This window comes from Ixodes scapularis, unplaced genomic scaffold (genome assembly GCF_016920785.2).
Source record: "Ixodes scapularis isolate PalLabHiFi unplaced genomic scaffold, ASM1692078v2 PGA_scaffold11__112_contigs__length_91849675, whole genome shotgun sequence".
Taxonomy (NCBI): domain Eukaryota; kingdom Metazoa; phylum Arthropoda; class Arachnida; order Ixodida; family Ixodidae; genus Ixodes; species Ixodes scapularis.
This window is the reverse complement of record NW_024609837.1, coordinates 6,534,755-6,555,780: the sequence shown is the minus strand read 5'-3', so window position 1 is coordinate 6,555,780 and position 21,026 is coordinate 6,534,755. Positions and strand designations below refer to the sequence as shown.

Sequence of the window (21,026 nt, the reverse complement as noted above, 5' to 3'; positions counted from 1 at the left end):
TCACCTTCACGTTGAACCACGCGATCAAATCATCTCGAGGAATGGTTCGGTGTACTTGTCCACCAGACACCAGGATGGTACAGAAAGTCACGTCGCCCTTGGTCACGCGGCAGTGAGATGATCGTGATTTGTCCTTGGAAGCTGCAGTGGGCGTCGCATTCATTGCGTGGGTGCCCGTCGCGTCAAGTTCCCGTTGCAGCAGCACGTCTTCAATTGGGAAACACTTCGTGAGCAACTTCCCGTCACGCTCAGACACAACACAACATCGTGCAGTTTCAAGGTTTCTATCGTTTGCCATCATACACGACAGCTTTGACTCAGCGTGTGGGATAACCGAGCTCATACCTGAAGGTGACAATTTAGTCACCCAACCGATAGTTTTCTGACATAGCTTTGGAGAAGTTGTACGTTCGTCACCGCAAGGACAACGTTACAATCACATTTTGGGGGCGCGAGCTCCCCCGTCTGAAGTGTTCGGTACAAAACACCGCCTGGTAAGAGCTTCTAAATGATCAGTCTCACCTTCCTCGGGTTCAATGTCAAAGTTCTGACTGACATTAAATCCACCAAATTCGTCGGAGATTCTTTCACGTCCCTCGGATATCGCCCTGAACAGGTGCCAACGAATTAAACGAACAAATATTGTCATTGTGAACTGAAAGATTTCTCAGAATCCCCAAGTGTTCCACCTCGAAGAGCAAGCGGCTGGAATAAAACGTGCAAGACGTGAATTGGACAGCGAGGGGAGATGTTTGCTTTCTGGTCTCCGACAGTCTATGAAACGTGGGGCCTGGCCAGTCTCTGTCATGTCGTTATTATCTCCGCAGCCAATGAGATTGCCACATCAGCCGATAAGGAGGCAGCAGACAGAATCTCGCAGCTAGAAGCGTCAAGATAATACGCCCCACATTTCTTGAGCTGTCAGCAACTATTAGCGCCGGAATGTTTCGGTGGCGCCCTCTTATGGTTTCCTTTCCCGACGTCAGGACCAGGCCTCGCCGCTACTGGCAGGATTTGCCTCACTGTGAACCGGCGATCGGGTGTGCATTATAATAATACATTAAGCAGTTGTTTTGGCCAATCGCGAACTTCAAACCACAGCGGCACTCTTGGTCGCGCATATCGCTACTAGTATTTTGTGTGTGTCACTTTTATTATCATTCGAGGAAACATGTACAGGGTATCCCCCCAAAAACTTATAGGTATTATTTATTTAGTTATTTTTTTACTGAAAATTTTTACTGCGCTTCGCCCGAACGCTTATTCTCCACCCAAATGTAGCGCTAGCAGTCCTCACCAAATGCCAAAGTTTGATAACTAATTGTTATCAGTTAGGAGTGATTTTCTGACATTTTCAGCGGGAAAATGGCGGCCGACGGAGCTTTCGAATGTATGGAGCGGAAAGGGCGCCTGTGGCGGTCCAGCAACGGTGCCGACGAAGACAACGAAGTTAGTTGTCAGCTCGATCCGGGCGAAGCGACAATAAATAGGACGTCGGTCGCACCATCTCTTCCGTCCTCGACATCGAACGCGCTACAAATCGGTGACCCGGACGTGATGGCGGTCCTGAGCAGATTAGCTGGCTCGACGGGGACTCGATAGTAGGCCTTCATTGGGCCGCTTTTGCTGAAGATGTTGGTGTTAGATGGACCAGCGGAGAAATCCTGAATGTGTGGATACCGAGGAACTCCCGAGCCGGACCCGCAGCACGACCGGATCGACTTTCCCGCTGTCCGCTGCGTCAGTGCCTGACCTCAGAGCCAACCGTACCTGCACGGCTTCCACACGCTGCCTTTAGCCTTTACTGTTCTCTGCTACGTCGCTCCGTTAACACGAGACAGCGTCAACAGCACCCCGCTCTGGTGGATCCACCAACGTTCGTCGCTCCGTCCCCTGCAGCCTGTATAGACCTACAGCCGACGGGTCTAGGGAGGAGGGGAGCGCTATGGTCGTCTAGCGTCAGTGCCAAAAACGAAGACAACAAAGTGAGTCGGCGGAACGAGAATAAATAAAACGTTTGCAACTAAGCTCAGGGTCAGTCGCACTACCACTTCCGTCCTCGACATCCAACGCGCTACAGCGTCAGTTACTGAAGACGGGCAAAAACGGCCACTATTTACTCATTTTCAGAACTCTGGAGCATCTGTACTTGAAAGCATCTGTGCTCAAAGTACTTGAAAGAGTCAGTCGCTGCAATCGAAGGAGGGAGCTTCTTAGTGATGGACGTGTCTGAACATACGTATAGTACACAGTCTGGGTTTGAGCACCGAGCTTGGTTAAACCCATGCTCAGTACTGAAGCGCAGACGGTATTTTTAGGTCTGGATACAGCCTCGTCATTCGCCGAGGTTCCTACGTAAATTGCTGCCATCGGCGCGCTTCTAAAGCTCTCAGCAAGTATATGAAACTCTGCAAGTCAAGTTTATATCTTGGAAGTATTCTTATTGCCCACCTTTGGGATCAACACGCCAACTCTCATCCGCTTCTGTGTCTAGGGACATGCCCGTTTCTGAGGGCTGTTTACGTGGTGATTAGCCAACAATATCATGCCTCCTTATGCATACGGGAGAGGTGTCGCTATCTAGCGTGAGTAACGAGAGACAGGGTCGATAAACGTTCACCTCTAGCTTGATCTCACTTACGATGTCCTACTTTTATGCGCGCAAACGCTTTATTACAGCAGCCCCTCGACACCCTCGACCGCAGCTTCTAAATTCCTTTCGGAATGAATCTAGAAACGAATAAGACTACCTAGCTTAGAAAGCAGGTAAATAAAATTGTAATATATTTATGTATTGATACAAATACCTGCTGCGCCGTTAGGCATTATGCTGGGGGTACATGGATCGCGGACACACGATGAGCATATTGAAAATGCATCCACACACACTAAAATAAAACCAATAAAGAATACATTTCTATACTTCAATTATGCTGTACATAGATTGTGTACAAATAATGAACATACTAAAATTGCATGCACACACACAAAAATAAAAGCAACGAAGATTACATTTCTGCACTTCAACACAGCTCCCTAATCTCTTACAAAAATTAACGTCATCAAAAACTGAGATTTGCTATTCTGAAAGAAAATTCTACTCCCTAATTGTTTTAAGGAAATATTATGAAGAAAAACACTCAGTTCGATAACAAAACTCTGCCACTTTTTTCAAGTGATCCAATCTTACAAATCTATGATCCGGCTCTAATATATACAAACTTCGTTGAATTGCTGTCCGTCCATGATAAACTGTGTAAAAAAAATGTGAACCTTAAACAGCCTCTCCGATGTCTAAGAGTGACCCAAACTAATATATCTTCAATTTCTGAACAACTTGTGTATGGGTTGTAATCTCCTGTCACAAACCTTAACGCCTGATTTTATAACTTCTCTTTCTAACTTTTGTACTACCTAATTCTGCGGCGAGTCCCAGATGACACACGCCTACTGTAGAATCAATTTGATAAAATAAAAATATAACGTCTGTTTCACACTGCGTGACGTATTTTTAAAACTCCTACGGACAATGTACAGATTTTACTAGCCTTGGCAAGAGCATAATCAATCTGATCATTCCGTTTTAAATTAGACGAAAGATAAACCTCCAGGTACTTATAGCTGTCTACACGTTCCAGTATGACATATACAGTGCGTATGCAGTTGGGCGAGCTTTACCACGTGAAAAAAACATATATTTACGCCTACTGCTGTATATGCTGCAGTAATTACAGCTGCATAAAAATGGAAAATTAAAAACAAAGTGCTGCATTTAAAAAGTAACGCAGTGTATACACATCATTATACACTTTTCTACCAAATTTGAGTCCCGCTGATGTCACCGGATTGTGATAAAATTAAATATATTTATTATTCTTTGCCCACCTTATAAAAAGTTCTCATTATACCGCGTGCATATTACACCAGGTCACATTTCTGCATTTGCTAATGCAAGTCTAATAATCATATTAAAAAGAGATATATTCCACTACCAGGTATTATTAGTTTGCTGCACGTCACTAATGTGTGAAGACTGCGCTTTAATCACGGCCATTCCAAGAAAAAGGTCACTCGAAGCCCATCCCCGCGGACTGGTAGAAAGCCAAGTGAATCTATATTTATCCAGAGAAATCATTTTACAGCAGTTATCTGTAATGCGAATCTTGCAACTACTGGTGGTTCAAGGTAATTTAGTTACAATTGTAAATTCGTTTAGTTAAAATTGAAGAATTGCAATTACAATATATATTTTTAATTTCCTCGAAAACACGTGAATTGCGAAAGGACACCTTTTTTTTACGAGTGTACTGCCATGAAACGTACTGTATTATCTGGACTGCAGTCCACGGACTATGCATGTTTAAAATTTCAAATTTTACGCGGTGCGGAATGTCTCGGATTTGTCTTTTCAAGGCCGTTTTCACAAACGACCTTCAAACAAACGAACTTGAAAATACCTTTTCATCAAGCAGGCATTGTTTTTAAGTGTTATGTGTATACAACTTTTATGTGTGCACTTTTTACTCTGCACCAGTTGCGGACTATCAAAGGAAAAGCCTTTTCCTTCAGCCGATAGTTTACGCCGGCTGTGAACTGCAGTCTAAACAAACTTTTGCACACAAAAATGTTATGCTTTCTTTTACACCCATGTCCCAATGCACACTGTGCTACTGAAATACATGCAAGTTGCAACTCAATATTTTTTTTTCATATTAAATAACTTAAATAGAAAAAAAATATTGAGTAGTTTCATTTAATTGCAGAATTTATACTAAAAATAATTAGTCCATCGCCTCGTGGGACAGGCTTGAACATATATGAAATAAGTGAACAAAAACCTCAGTGTCCAGGGGAAGCTGAATGACGAATTCATATTGCGGTACTTTTGTTTCAAGTACCACATTCAAAAGCGACTCCGACGAACGAACCACTGGATTTATTTTGCCTACTCTTCTCGTCTCGCAGTTTCGTTCACTTCCACGTCTGTTTCGTTTTTCATTAATCCGACGCAACACCTGGAAAGGGTACGGACATCCCTCAGCCCTCTTGCTTTACCCATCGCTGCACCCTACTGGACAGTCCTGGTCACGTGGGAGTGCGACGCCGACGCCGACGCCATCTTCCTTCCTCCAGTTGAGAACAAACACATAACAAAGCCGGTACGTACAATGTATTGCTATCGTCCTGTTTTTTTGTTTTTTTTTTTTGGTTTTGAAATCGCAAAATTCTGAACCTATATGAACCGCTTCTTCTGTTCATGGGTACTCCTTCACGCACCTATACAGCGGACTGCTCTAACGCGCATAAAAGACGGTGGGGAGCTCCGTATTTCCCGAATGGTATGTCGTAAAATATCTCAATGCATGGTTTTAGAATTTTTTTTTCTTTTATATATACAGATTTGCACACGCGGATCCCACGTTGTGAAAGCCGAAACTCTCCAGAATTGGCTGAGGGACAGAGCGCGCCCCAGTAGTACACTTATTCTCTGCGAATATCCGTAGGATGTCCTTGGGATGTCTTAGCGTTCTAGGATGTCCTATGAACGTCCAAAAACATCCCGAGAACGTTAAGACAGCCTAAAAACATTCTAAGGTCGCCCTAAGGACATGACAAAACAAGGTGTGCTACTAGGGTTGAGTGCATTTAATTCTTTCAAGACTGACGTAATTTTCTTATTGGGACGTAAATATGTAATAGGCATTGGAGCATAGAAGCGGCACTTGATTGCTCCTTTTTAAATTAGGGGTCAAGCGCTCTCCAAGATACAAACCCAGTGCTACGTTTTAAAGGACGTTATTTTTTTTAATATATTTTCTTTTTCGCTTTTTTTAATATGTTATGAGACGTTTCCTATCTATCACACCACCTTGAAATTTAGCGTAGATCAATCGGAAGTACTTGAGCATAGTCCTATTAGTATAGTTTTATACATAAAACGCAATCGTACGGATACTTCCTGATAATCGATTAAAAGCATGGGTAATATCAATAAAAAAATGTAAAACAAATTTAAAACAACATTCTGCCAAAAACCTGGAACCCCAACAGCCAAGCCGACAGCGGAATCATAACCGGGCACAGTGTAACCAACCCACGCCCTCTTTCAAACAGCACGGCTAAAAACAGCGGTCGCCTTACCGGAGCGCGGCAACGTTGACCCTCCAGCACTTGGAAAATGCGACGATAGAGGGAGCTCTCCTTCCACCAACTGCCGTTATCCTTCGAGGAGGAGGAAACGCCGCCGTCCCGCTTATGTCCGAGCCTGCAACAGGATCCCAAAAATCCTCTCGCGCTTCAGCGGGAGTGTTGTCGTGAGTACCGTGTCGTCGGCTACCGACTGGATTGGACTACTTCGAAAGAACTCCACTTTCCTCCAAGTGTCCGGTGCGGCCCGTCTGCTCGGAGTAGCGGTGAGTTCACTCTGCCTTTTACGGGGTTGGGCCGTCGGCAGGCTTTCCGACGACTTTGAACAGCGGGCAGACTTGAAATCGGAAACGTGCACTGCTGGAAGGATGCCCCGACGATTTCCTGCAGATAGGAAGGCCGCTTTCACGGGTTGCTGTCATCCCGCACCGAGATGATGAAGGACTCGACTGCTAGTATTTCTTCTTGTGAGGAAATGAAGGGAATAGGAAAAGTCGCGTTAATTTTGAAATTGTAACTCTGTTTACTGTAGAGTTTGAAACGTTACATATGCGTGTATATGAAGCTTTGCAGCCCATTTCAATAATCTTTTGTAACTGTAGTTAATACGATATTTGAAGCTCTACATTCATATAATTGGAGCCATTTTTTGGTCGTTTGGGTTGAACATAAGGGATAAGGAAAGGTTCATTTGAAAATATCTGGATAACTGTCTAGGTAAATCGAATTTCCACATGAGTCGCCGATTCTGAAGATGCAATGATTTGTGAAAGCCTGTCGATTTACATTAGAAAGAAACTGAACGAAAAGATATGTGCCTCCCTTAGCTTACCTTTCTTGAACGAGTACCTCACCTCTTGAATAGAAAAAAACTTGATTAGAATTCTCAGAAACATATTCAACTAGAACATTAGATACCTACGCACGACCCAATCACTCGGTGCTTTAATGTGTCAAAAAATCATCGGGCATAGGGTGCAGCAAGGCGTACGCGTCTGTCAAATGTTAGTTACATCGAGCCATTTTTGCTGAACGGTGTCCTTCCTCCCACTAGCTATGGGATCCAACTCTTAGCTTTGCACAATCGCCGTTTTTGAGCTCGCTATTTGTTCGCTTTATTTTCTCCCGTGATCGTGTGATGTCGACAGGGTACCAACTACGAAGGGTGGCTTCATCCCAAGAACAATATTGAGACACTCTCTCAATCTAAACCCATCAATTTCCGTGTTCAAATCCCGAAGGGCTTGATCCGCGATAAAGGGGTCGATGCCAAAGCTTTATTCGAGGCACCTGATCGGAACGCCTATCAGACAACACCTTGCTTCGTCATTCGTTCCTCGGCATTTGTTATCGGCTTAATAAACCTAAGAAACGCCCCGCGTTTATTTTTAAGTTGTCAGTCACTGTAGCTATTGGGGCTTAGCAACTGAACCTCCACCTTGAAAGTTACCCCAGTCAGCCTTCTTGCTGGCTCCTTTTGTGTCCGGCACACAACCGCCTGGTGTGCGTGCTCGGAAGGCGAAATTTTGCGCGTCCTAGTTTCGGGTCCGTTCCCTTGTGTTCCACTTTTTTACGATCGGGTACGTTCTGTTTTTACCTGTTGGCATCGGTTTGCACGTTGCTGTTTTTTTTTTTCCCTGCGTTGTTTTGATCGACGGAAACAGCAGGCCGCGTCGAGGGTTGTCGTTTGTTCAGAACGACAACGATCATTACGGGTGCTCTTCGGCACTCATATCACTGTTGCGCTTGCTCAGTCGTATATGAACTAGCCCCCAAATGAGCAGCAAACATTTTTTTGTTGTTTTTCCGTGGGCAAAACATAATTATTTTTGGAGCGACCTGATGGGTCCTCTCCAGTGTCAGGTGATAACAAACTTGCCCCATTGTTTGTGTCTGACCTTGTATGGCGAAACTTCTTCAGGCTAGTCGAGACCTTTAGCCATTTAGCCAGTGCAGCGCAGTACGACTGCTAGTTAAACTTTGGCACCCTATAGCCTCGGAGGTGCCTCACGCTTTTGCGATACACAACCGAACTCCTGTACGCTAACCATCCAGATCCCAATGGGGCAGCGATTAAGCCCAGCCATGATCCCTGGCTTTTGCAGCGGGAGATTCCCCTCCTTGTGCTCCGAGCTGCTGAAGGCAAAGCTAACAGATCTGGCAGCACCTACCCCGTCGAGAAAATTAAATCACCGCCAAGAACAAACTACTAAAAATAGACTATCTGCAGTCTCGACTCAAATTCCCAATTCAAACATCTAAGTTAAATTAGAGCTTTTCGATGGTCAGGATAGTTACAATTCGTAATCAGCTGGTGTGACAGAAGAGTCTGAAAAGTGTTTTCAGTAACATGTAATTGTCTCGTCTGAGAGAAGAAGCACTTGTTTTATGTCCTTGTGTGAACGACACTTATGCTGTCTGCATTGCGAGCGAGCGCTTTCATCCAGCGAGTTTTCAGATGGTAATCAACCATCGCCATACTTGAAATTTGATTCTGCTACATGGGAACCGCGTCTCGCTAGAGCGACCGACAACACGCACCGCGCGCGGAGGCGTATCAAATGCTAGACATAACAGAGAGGCGACGAGCGAGCTGGTGAACTTTCACCGTCGTGCAAACGCAACATGAATTTACAAAGCAAATATACGGCGCCCTCAAATGTCTGCGTGCGTCGTTCAGTTATATTATCGTATTCCTCTGTACTGAGTCCTCACGATGGTGAAAAATTAATTATTTGGTATATGACAAAATAATATAAATGCGGATGTTCTCAACTCCAAAATGAAGCCGGACACTTAATCATCATTAAAATAAACTCATGTTTCATTTGGCTAAAAAGGATGCAGGAAGGTGATTCCATTCGATAGAAGTCTGGAGCATAAAAAGGGCATATCTCAAGCTTTTACCTGATAATTTGCTAGCGATGATACGGAAGGAGGGTTCTTAAAACAGCGTGTGAGGAAATATTTGGTTACAATAATAACACAATCATAAGGTACGACTTGGGTAACCAAAAGTTTATTTTTCTTTCGTCCGCAAACCAAAAACATGTTACGAGTTACGTAATTATGCTGTGAACGGCTCTTCGAAGTAAGTCGTCGTATCGGCGACTTTTCATAGTTGTCATTTCGGTATTTGCATAACGTCTGACAGGACAGATTTTTTCAAAGCTTAGTCAAACATTTCTGAAAACCCTGTTTTAATATAAATGTTTTCTTTTTTATATGGACAGGTACTTATAGAATGTATTCGAAGATGTGGACACAAAATAAACTGCTTGCAGGTTTGCTCGCCAAATCTGCGGATGTTCTAGTGACCAGTTATATTTTTGTGTACCTGAAGGACTTGGCTGATTTCGTTGGTTCATTTGTAAATATTCGCTGATTTTTGGAGGATTACACTACTACAGTATAATCCAAAAATAACTGTCAGTTATGACTCTCTAACATACATTTTTACGTCAGTACGAACAACGGGACATGGAAGATAATTTTAGGAAAATATTTATGTTTCAACAAAGCAAGATCGTTATTTCAGTGTCTTTACTCAATAATGCTCCATTAAACCCTACCGAATATTTCGAATTATGCGTAATAATGTCGGACGATATAAGTTAAACTAAGTTAACTCAAACGCAAATTGGCTGTGATTGTTAGTAAAATATATTGAATTGCGGCACGTCCTAAACTTTTGAAAACTATTTTTTTGTTTTTCTAGAATATAAAGTTGAATAACATTTGTACTACAGCTTTGAGAAACTTATCTATCAAGAGCCCAAAGGGGTGAAATGACATCTGTCAGGCAAAATGCACAAAACCTCCTGCGTTGTCTTACAACGATGCCACTTTGATGCAAGGCCCACACTTCCAGGAGAAAATAAACGAGCGTATTCAAACACTAACCGGGAGGGTTTGTTGTGAAAAATGTGGTTTGTAGCACACTGTCTCGGAACACGTGCAGGTAGCTAGCCATGATACACTAGCTCGACGTAAAAAGAGTGACTCGATTGAACCTAAATTTATTTTTTGCACAACAAAGCGTCTAAGTATTCTAAAGTTTTATTAGGGCTTTATTGGAGACATATCTTATGTTTGCACTCCAGGGCAAATTCGGTTTCAAAAAAGCCTCTAAGTATTTGTACTCCTTTACACATTCTAGCAAAAATCGACCCAGCACTATAGGTAAACTCTGTTGGTACTTTTTTCCGTTATGGTCATGTATACATTTTTTTTAATTTCCATTTGCTATTCGTCACACTAGCTTGTCAGTTTCTGTAAATGCTCTATCAATGTTTTCTGATCATCGGATGTTTGAATTTCTGCATACATATTTGTGTCATAGGCAAAATGTTTCATTTTAACATCAGCTTGAAATCCTTGGCTCATGTCATTGATATATAGGATGTATAGCAGCGGCCCAAGAAGAGACCCCTGAGGCATTCCTGATATAATGGATCATTTCTTTGACATTGTAATATTCAACTTCACGAACTGCTCTCTACCAACCTGATAAGCTACAAGACAGGTCAGAATTTATCGCTCTTAAAAATATATTTGAATTTACGAAGTAGCTCTGGATGAAAAAAAATTATAAAATACCTTTGCAAAATTTCAGAACCCCATTTCTATGTGTCCGCCCTTGTCGAGGCATGAACTTAGTTTGCGGGTTAAATCTATTAAATTGTGTTACTGTTGAGCGAACTCGCCTAAAACCTGTTAAAACAGGTTTCGAGGGTGCGCTGTTTCCTTGTCAGTCGCCTAAAACCATACTGATTATTTCCTAGAAGGTTATTTTGTCCTTCTCTAAAGTTATAATGTGTTTAACGATAACGTATTCGAGGATTTTACAACCTGCACTTGTTAGTGAGATTGTACGATTGTTTTGTATATTTGCTTTTTCTCCCGACTTTGGTATTGAAACTATTTTTCCAGACTTCCAGGCACGTGGAAGACTCCCGCAAGATAGTGATTTCTTACCTATAGGGGAATAGTAAAGGCCAAACCAATCCGCATATTTTTTTTAATATGTTTCATTTCCATCAGCTTAAGGCGATTTCTTAAGGTCTAAGTTTAGAAGCAAATGAAACGTGCCCTTTGCTAATTTTGCCTATATTGCTGATGTTTCATCATCATTAACAAGGCTAGAAATGCCTCTTCTTGCAGGGGACAAGTACCTCCGAAACTTTGGGGGGTATGATCTTGTAAAATTGTGGAGAGTAACATGAATGTAAGTTTTCTTGGTATTGATTACATAATTTATTTAGTTGTTGGGACAGTGTTCTTATTTCAGCGCGCTGACCCGGCGATTCATTCAAATGCAAACTTTTTATTCGCCATTTTTATGCTGTGTTTCAGCTGTGTAATCCGAAGATTTTGCCTATCGATCTTTTTGACACGAAGCGGAAAAAAAAAACCGATCTATTGCGGTCCTTGCTGGTGTTTTAAAAACAGTCCACGCTTGCTCTGCCGTTATGGTTCCTAATAGAACATACTGTTCGAAGTCTGCAAAATGTAAATCTAACATGCTAAGTGTACCTTCATCATCGGCTCGAGTAAAATCTGAAAATGCGATCTTCGCTGATGGTTGCGAGGTTTGATCGTCTAATTGGCGCTGAAAGATTACCATATCATGGTCCGAGATGTCACCTGCTACTTCGCATATATAGATCTGTCCAGCAAGTTGTTTACTTATGAAAATTAAGTCAAGCACTGAACCTATGTTACTATGTCATTTAGTAGAGTCACCTAGAACTTCTGTGAGGTTGTGAGAAAATCCTACATCAAGGAGTGCTGGGGACGCAGCGACATCAACCCTTCCTTCGCGCATATTTGTTTTCAGTTCACCGAAGAAAGATAAAAACCTCCGGCAATGGTTAACCTGACTTCTTCGCTTTTTGTATATCTACACAAGTAATCATTCAGAGGAGCAAGATATTACGCCCAGGCGGACGATATACGATAATGACTACGTTGCCAGATATTATTTTACAAAACAAGCACTCTACACTTTTAACGGGAAACATCCAAATACACCCTATTCTCTTCTTAATTATAATGGCGAAGCCCTCTCCCCGCGACCCCCCCCCCCCCCCCGATCTTTGCTAAAAAATATGAAAGGTTGGTGGAACAAATTCGCGATTTGTAACTAGACCCTTAAGCCACGTTTCAGTAATGCACACAACATCATGGTCGTGTTTTAATAAAATAGCTCCTACTTCGACCGTTTTGTTTAACACACTGCGAGCATTAAGGTTACGGTGAAAACACTGGGAGGGTGGCTGCTTGGTTGGGCTTGATGCTATGAACGCTGTGCCGAAGAAACAGTGGAACGAGTACTGCACACACACCGCGTGCCAGATTCGTGCCAGAAAAACAGTTGGTCATTGAGCGATAGTTTTGTCGTGGACCAAGCGAACTTTACCACCGCGACTTTGTTCTTCTCGAGCACTTTCCAATATTTTCTTATAACCTGGACGCACTTTGTGAAGTCCTCACTTACTGATATTTGCATCCTTTTAGTTTTTTTTTTGCAGTTATAGAGAATCGTCCTTTATTATCTGAAGTGGTATAGTTTCAAGATGACTGGTCGAGCAGTGGTCTGCTTTTTACCAATTCTATGGACGCATTCGATGGTCTTCGGTTTAACCTCTATTTTATCAAACACAGCGTCTCAATCAAAACTAGGAGGTAAACAGCCGTTTCATTTTCTTTGAGTCCAAAAATTTGCAGGTTGTTCCGCTTACACTGTCTTTCTAGGCCTTCCAGTTTTTTAGGCAGGTCTGCAACAGCCTTGCCAAGGTCTGTGACATTAGTGCAGGTTTCCGTTACGTGATTCAATGTGTTGGAGTTTAGCCCTCGGGTTTTCAGTTCTTGTATGTTTGCGACAACTTTTTGTTGTCGCGAATCGAACAAAATATTCGATTCGCGTTTTGATTTTTTTAATGCGTTCTGTATTTTTGTTGCACACATTTTTTTTAGGGAATGTTGTTCACGTTTGATGCCGTTTAACACTAGTTGGCTCTTTTTGTCCGTCAACAATCACCTTTACCTTCTCCTCAAGTGTGGGGCTGTAGGGTTTAGCTCAACATCCCCACCACGAGTTAGAACAGACATTAGTATCTCAGAACATTCTTTGGCAGTCAAGAGCATCACCTGGGGGCTTGGTACGACTATAAGGCCTAAGCAATTACTGCGCATAGTTTGTATTGGATTGGATTGCAATGGCTAAAACTTTTGCGTCGGGCGATCACATTTCCAAAAAACTGGATCTGTTTAGCCATTTAGCCTTAAGCAGGAGTTGCCAAACTGACTTCCGAAAAGAGTTCGTTTCAACACCAAAGTCATTTGTCCATCTCTGCCCGGATGTACTTTGCTCGCTCTGAAGGTTTTTGGGCTCACATCCAAACGCCACACGTTGCCTCCTTGATCCTGCTTGTTTTTGTTTTCTTTCTGTTTTCTTTTCGTTTTTTTTTTCCCTTCCTCTCGGTGCGTGTGGCTTCCTGGCCGTAACTTTCGGCACCTGGTTGCAATTCGTGAGGGAACGCCGCCTTAAAAATAGACCCGCTCTCCCGGCGTGCACGAGCGCCCACGTAAATCACGTGTGCTTACGAACGCACAACTCCTGGTGACGTCATAACAACTCCCATTATACCTATGACCGTCGTCGGTGGCGGACACCTACCGCGTCGTCTGCTGCCAGCCTAGAAGCAGACGGCATCCTCTGCATTGCCGTCGGCTTTTTCTGGGCGCAGGGTCAAAGGCCGGGGTCACATGGCGGCCGCCATCTTGAGTGTGCTATATTTGGACTGTTTCGCGACAGTTGGTTGGGCGGCGCTCTTTGGTGTTCCTGCTAAGTCGCCTATTGAAGTTCAGCTTCCGTTGGAAACGCGCCTTCGGTTTCCAGCAAATGGTTTCGTGTTTCCATGCCCGAGCGTGTGTGTCTCAATAACACTAAATGGATCTTTTGCGAATGTAAAACGAGCGAAGTAAGGTAAAGACGCAGACAACAATTTCTTTTTTCCTAATCAACATGGCTTTAGAAAACATCGTTCTTGTGAAACACAGCTTGCCGCTTTCAGCCATGACATTCATATTTCCCTAGAAACCTCTCCTCAGGTTGATGCTATCTTTCTCGATTTTTCCAAAGCTTTTGATCGTGTTTCCCATAAACTCCTACTAACAAAACTGTCCGCACTTTCCCTTGATTCTTCCGTTCTAGCATGGATTGAAAATTTTCTCTCTTACCGAACCCAGCATGTGCACATCAACAACTGCCGTTCCCGAAGCGCTCCTGTAACCTCTGGCATACCGCAAGGATCTGTTCTTGGACCCCTGCTTTTCTTGTATATATTAATGATCTCCCCCTTTCGCTGTCCTCTACGGTCCACCTGTTTGCCGATGACTGCGTAATCTACAGGCCCATAGCTAACACAAATGATTCACTTAATCTGCAGACTGATCTTGACCGAATTAATGAATGGTGTTCAAAGTGGCAAATGCTCTTAAATGCTTCCAAATCTAAATCCCTCTCTTTTTTTCGAACCCGTCAACACCTTCAAGCTTTTTACTCTATTGGTAACCTCAATGTTGATGCCGTCTCAACTTACAAATATCTTGGCGTTCACTTCACTCACGACCTCTCCTGGAAGACTCATATTAACAACATCATTTCCGATTCAAACCGCACTCTTGGTTTTTTACGCCGCAATCTTCGTCTCGCGTCCTCATCTGTCAAACGCCTCGCATACGTCACATTAGTACGCCCAAAGTTAGAATATGCATCATCAGTCTGGGACCCTCATCTTAAATTCCTTACATCGGACATAGAATCACTTCAGAACCGTGCAGCTCGCTTTATAACGTCTCAGTACTCCAGGTTTGTCAGCGTAACTGAACTTAAACAAAACTTATCTTTGACTCCTTTATGTTAACGCAGGCGTATTGCTAAACTGTCTTTTTCACAGGTTTTACTACGATGACCAGCTACATAGCTCATTCATCTTGCCACCTCATCGCATATCTCCTCGTGTTGATCACCCTGCAAAAGTTGGCCTTCTCTTTACCCGAAACACAGCATTCTTTAAATCTTTTTTCCCGGCGACATCTGTGGACTGGAACGGCCTGCCTGAAATCATCGTCTCCACCCAAGACATCGGCTCATTCCGCGAATTGTTATCATCACATCTCCTATAACCCCACTCCCTTATGTAATACCCTAACTCCAGGGTTCTTAAGGTATTTAAATAAATAAATAAATAAATAGACTGTAGCTGAACGCCACGGACTAACCGCTGTTGTGAGCTAAGGTTTTTCATTTTTAAAGAAGTATTCGTGTTTTTTCTTGTTTCGTTTTTGCCACGGTTGTGATTCTGGAAAGAGATGTAAAGTCGCGCGCAGAGCGTACGTGGTCACTGTACCATGTGACGTCAGTTGTCACGTGATTGAGGATCTGACGTCACGTGGTCACGTGACGTCCATATACACTCCTCCAGACGAGCGTTTGTCAGGGCGGATTCTCCGGCTTGCAGAAGTTTGGCGGGGTCCCAATCATCGCTTTTTGTTTTTACATGGAAGTATTTTTTATGTACAATGTCGATGTGTTCATTGTAAGTCTTCCTTTCTTGGTCTATAATTTTTATTAAATGTTCCTTTACGTTCATCATCACTTGGTAATAATATTTCTCGCGTGGGCAGTTCATCTGTACGTGACATTTGCTGTACATTACATCTGTACGTTACGTTACGTACGTTACGTCTGTACGTTACGTTACGTTACAATATGCTGACGTTTTGTATGTTAGCATATTGTTAAATTTGCTAACACATATGGATCGAAGTATTTGTTTTCAGATTATTAATGCTATCCAAACTCAAAATGTATCTCTCTTGTTCTAGAGCACCTGAGGCTTTTCTACAATGATTACTTCCATATACTATAATACATTATGCTCGTGAATGGCTTACATAGGACAAGCAACGCAACGTGTGCCAGCAATGCCTTAGCTTTTGAATAGGGGTCGCTGCAGCCACATCAGCATAATTTCCTTTGTTAGGGGTCTTTTTTTTTTGTGAGAAATCTTGTTTATTAGGTATTATCCGCTTTGAAAATGCTGCAATATATTCACAGTATGTGTGTGCGTTTTTAGAATAAACATCATTCTCTGAATTACAGTAAGGTATGGCATACGCTGGGAGGCTTTTTTAGTTGCCGACGGAAGCATGCCAACATTCGAAACGTTTCTCGTCGCTATGACACGTGGTACCTCCCCGGAAGCGTGCTACGAAAATGAAAATGTCTGAGAAATATGGTATCATAAACCAGTACGTTGAATGCAGTACGTTGAACCAGTACCAGCACGTATTATACGGTACGTTGAATGCTGTTTAGCGACGTCAAAAACATGACGAAGAGTAAGATAATTCCTCCGTATGCGGATGGGTGCGCCCTCTTGCAGACCAACACGCGAAATAATTAAACCTGTGTGAACACTGGTTAGAACCGAATAGCAGTGTCATCCCTAGCTGTAACACCGCTAAGAAAAACCGTCTGTCGTCGCTTTTCCTTCAATCTTAAAGGTTATGGATAACGCACCGGTGCTACTCTATACTGAAACATGTATTCGCGCACCCTTAAAACAAATCCTCCAGCCAAGTAACGTTCCACCACCCTATCGCTCTGGAGTTGTGAATTTCGTCTCTTTTACGCAGAGTCCATCGCCTGTAGATTTCGAAGATACATCGAAATACCTGCTGATGAATGCAAAGATGGGCATTTTTGTCATTCGTACGGCTTGTTGTTACTTAACGCCATATTCTTCCGTAAAACAATGTGCTTGGTCACGTGTGCGGGTTTCCAGCACTTGAATATGAGATGGTGAAAAGCCTTTTTTTTTTACCCTGTACTTTGTCTGTTTAGCATCCGCTCTTAACGGGATTCCCAAAGTATTGCTTTTTTTTACGCTTGCCTGTGCATAAAGAAATATGTTTTTGTAACAAATGCCAATATGGAGGTAGTAATTGTGTTGCGTGTATGTTCAAACAGCTGGAAGTTAGTCATTCTCAGTCTGGTGTCTCCGCTATAAACAGAAAATGTTGCCACTACGGTTCCACTGCGAGCCTGGGTTCTCTAACGTGCTCCATCATGCAGTAGGGATACACGACCGCACGCCAGTATGATGCTCATCCAGATCGAAAGAAACATGGGTGTGGACTGAAAAAAAAAAAAAATGAAGATCGGTTTGACGAAAGCAAAGCTTCACTGGACATAGCGAATGGCGCAAACTTTTTCGGAACTCGCTTTGCGGGGAGAGAAATGAACGCACGTCCGAGAAAGCGAGCGAGGACAGCAGCTGGAACATTTCGAGCCACTCTCAAAGGACGCCGTCACCACAAAGAGCGACTCTCATCGCACGATGTTCGCGAACCCTCGAAGAGAAAAAGTAAGAAAACAAAAAGGACCCGGTTGCCTAACAAGATCAAGGTTCCTGGGAGGAGGCAGCCGTTTTCGCTTTTCTTTTTGGGTCGTGTCACTGCTACGTCGTACTGAAACGAAGCTAACGACCACACCACCAACAAGCGCGGCCCGGGTCTTAAAAATCTAAAATACTACTCATTAATTTTTGCAAGAAAAAAAAATGACGTTTAGCAAATGGTCTTAGGACAGTACAAACATGCAGTTGGACCCTCTGAGATGGTCCAACCGTTTTTACTGTCCAAACTACCACGCGGCGTCACGACGCATCGTTCACGATTAATTCAATCAGATAATGGTAAAACGCGCATGAAAACACAAAAAAAATACTGCCGTGATCTAGTGCTTTCCGTCAAAATTTATTGAACCCATTGTCTTGTAGGCGTTGGCATTGCTCGGACTTAAGGCGAAAAGGACTAAAACGTATAGTCACTGAAATCTTCAGAAACGTAGGGCGTTGTAACTTGCGAGGCTTCTTCTTGTCACTTTGCAGCTAACGAATCATCTCTATTATTCGTTAAGAACGACGAAGAACGAATCACAAAGAAAGAAACGTGAGCATATGTAGATGCCCAGCTTTTCTTCGGCTGTGGGATACCAGAAGGGTGGTTCGCGAATAGTGGTTTGAATCGATTAACTCCGCATAATTCACTCTTCGCATTGCTAGGGAAACCCACGATCTACGAGCTTTTCTCCGCAGCGTTAAAGACAGGGACGACTCCTCGCTCTTAGATTTGAAGCGATATTCAGAGGCTCCTATCTACACCACCGTCTATGGTCCTTTAGGCGGCTCTGCCAATAAGAATGACTAACAGTTTCGGTCGCAAGCGGGGCGGGCGCTTTACCAACACCACCTAGACAGAAGGCCTCCGCATGGTTTCCTCTTCCTCTATGAAATGTCATCACAGTCAGATCGCGCTCGGTCGGCTATTGGACCCGAGCCCGACCTTCGACGCGCTGATTGGCCACGAGCCGCAGCCGAACACTGACGCAGCACTCGTGCCCAATCTTTTGCCTCGATCGGTCTGACTATGATGACGCGTGTGGAGGCCTTCTGTCCAGGTGGTGTTGGCTTTACACGTTACAGGTTTAGTCTTCTGCACGTTACTCGAAAAAAGTAATCGATCACAATTACGATCACTATTGGTTAAGAAAACATTAAATTAGACTACTCGATTACTTGAAATGACCGTTACTTGAAAAAAAGTTACTGTTACTTTTCCAGTTACTTGACGATTCCAGAACAAGGATTTTCCTCTTAGTTTGATATCAGATTTGTGTGCTGCCTATTATTGCATTCGAATCACCGCTTTACAAGGTACTCGTATCCTCAACCCACCAATTTACCATCCTCCCGTCGGAAACATAAGCTTCGAGGATTCCTTGGCAGGAAACTTTTTCAAAATAAAGGGCACCATTAGAAAGGGGATTGAAATGGTAGAAACGATTACGAGTAATTTTAGTACTTCCGAAGATAATAAAATTATGGTCGCGATCACTTCCTAATAAAAGTAATCGAAGGATTACAAAATTACTCCATAAGGTAATTGATTGCAAGTAATTTAATTACCCGTAATGAGCGCCGTACAAGTCTCGTTACTCGACCAAAAATGAGCAGATGTCATTGCTTGCTTTACGGAGAAAGCAACCGAGTCACGACTTCATTATCAGCAAACGTATCCACGCACATTTGCCCATTACTTGCAGCTGATACCTACAAATTCGACGTCGCATTCAAGTCCGGTACACGGGCAGCACTTTTTTTTTACCGGAGAGCCAAAAGACTTCCTTAATTCTTATTTATTTAAGGCCGAATACGACGTTTGTAAGTCTTCGCCTCTCTACACTTTTCCTCCAAGAGGATTTTTTTTTTTTTCCTGAAAAAGATAAGTGTACGTAACAAAGCTAGTGTGTGGGAATGAAACGAGAACGTCAAAGAAACAAAAAAGCGCGGAGGAACAGTGGTGCGTGACAGAGCGTGAGAATTTCCTGGAAAAAAAAAAAGAAGAAAAAGAAAAGGAACCAAGACATGGCGGACGCTCAGGTTCTCCTTCCTAGTGCGTCAACGGAAGTATTGTGTCCTCAAAGCTCGGCTACGTTCTAATGCGCGTGCCCTCGTGGAAAAATCTTTCCAGGGTTTCGTTCAAGGTGTCTATCACGACGCTTGGCGCTCGGGAGGAAAAGCGTCATGTCCCCCCCCTCTTCAGACAACGTACAGCGTCGCGTGAACAATGAACTCAAAAGAAACAGCTTTCGGAGTATGTGTGTTTTCTCCTCTATTTTTTCTCCCATGACGAAAGTCGACACTGCGGAAGAGTTTGCTGACCCGTAAAAACGAGAAACTTAGATATTTTGTTTTGTTGTTCGTTCTTTTTTTTTTTTTCTTTACCCAGCAAAGCTTGACCAGTCCCACTCCTTCTTGCCTGTTCGCGTCTGGGCTTTGTAAGCGACATTTCTATAATATTTAATAACGGCATCCGTAAAACATAATTTTAACCCTTCTTTTTTTAAATACCGAAAATTAGGGTCCGGAGTGATGTCGCCTCCTGGCTTTTTATCCTCCCTCGAAAAACGTGGTGGCGCTGGCGGCGCTCAGCGTATGTAGCACTGAGGGTGATCGGTAAATCAGAGAACCGTACGAAATCCTTTTTTTTTTTTCTAGATGCCCGAAATTTCTCAGATTTTGGAAAAGAAATCGTCAAACGGTCAAAACAACTGGATTTGGTGTCTTTGTACCGTAGTTTCGGTTCTGACTCCACAGGGGCAGCCTTTCACGCAGAACTGGCGCGACGTGGCCCCTCACGTCGTTCACAAACGTCAACTGCACTTTCTCTTCGACTTCACACCGTTTCAAATGATTTAACATCGCTGAAAGGGCCTTAAAAGAACTTCAAACTGGAAATTGAATCGTCGTCGGGTCCGCACACAACGATAGGCGGCAGGCACGGAGAAGAGCATTGATCTCGGGACGCTGGCAAACACGATACTAAGGGTCCGGATGGTTCGGAGGCGTGAGAAACTCGAGTTGCAGGACGACTCAATCTTTGACGTCACTGTCCTGGCGCGGATCGCGCGGGAACTTCATATTCCGCTTTGAGATTTTTTTTTTTTTTTTACTTTACAAATACTGAGTTCCCAAGTTCCGAACTCTGAGGGTAATGTCCAGGCATCATTTTCAATCGCTTCAGATAATAAAAAAAAAAATGCATTACTTTGACCTGTTAGTGCCCCTTTAGCGTGCATCACGGAGTAGTGATACACGACCGCACGCCGGTACGATGCTCATCCAGATCAAAGCGGGCAGGGCTGGGGATTGAGCTCAGCATCTTGGGTTCTGCAGCGCGAGCTTTCACTCCACGTGCTCCGAGCTGGTGTGCGCTAGGCCACTCGGCCAAGGCGATCGCCGTCT

General features: G+C 43.4%; 1 protein-coding gene across 1 annotated transcript in view; it reads left to right on the top strand.

Moving 5' to 3' along the window:
* The first annotated feature begins 6,202 nt into the window (after nucleotides 1-6,202).
* LOC8052173 (serine/arginine repetitive matrix protein 1) overlaps nucleotides 6,203-21,026 on the top strand; it is a 119,479-nt gene continuing 104,655 nt past the window's right edge. The window contains exon 1 of the mRNA XM_040216549.2: nucleotides 6,203-6,413. The gene's annotated coding sequence lies outside the window, so the exon portion shown is untranslated. The remainder of the gene's footprint in view (nucleotides 6,414-21,026) is intronic.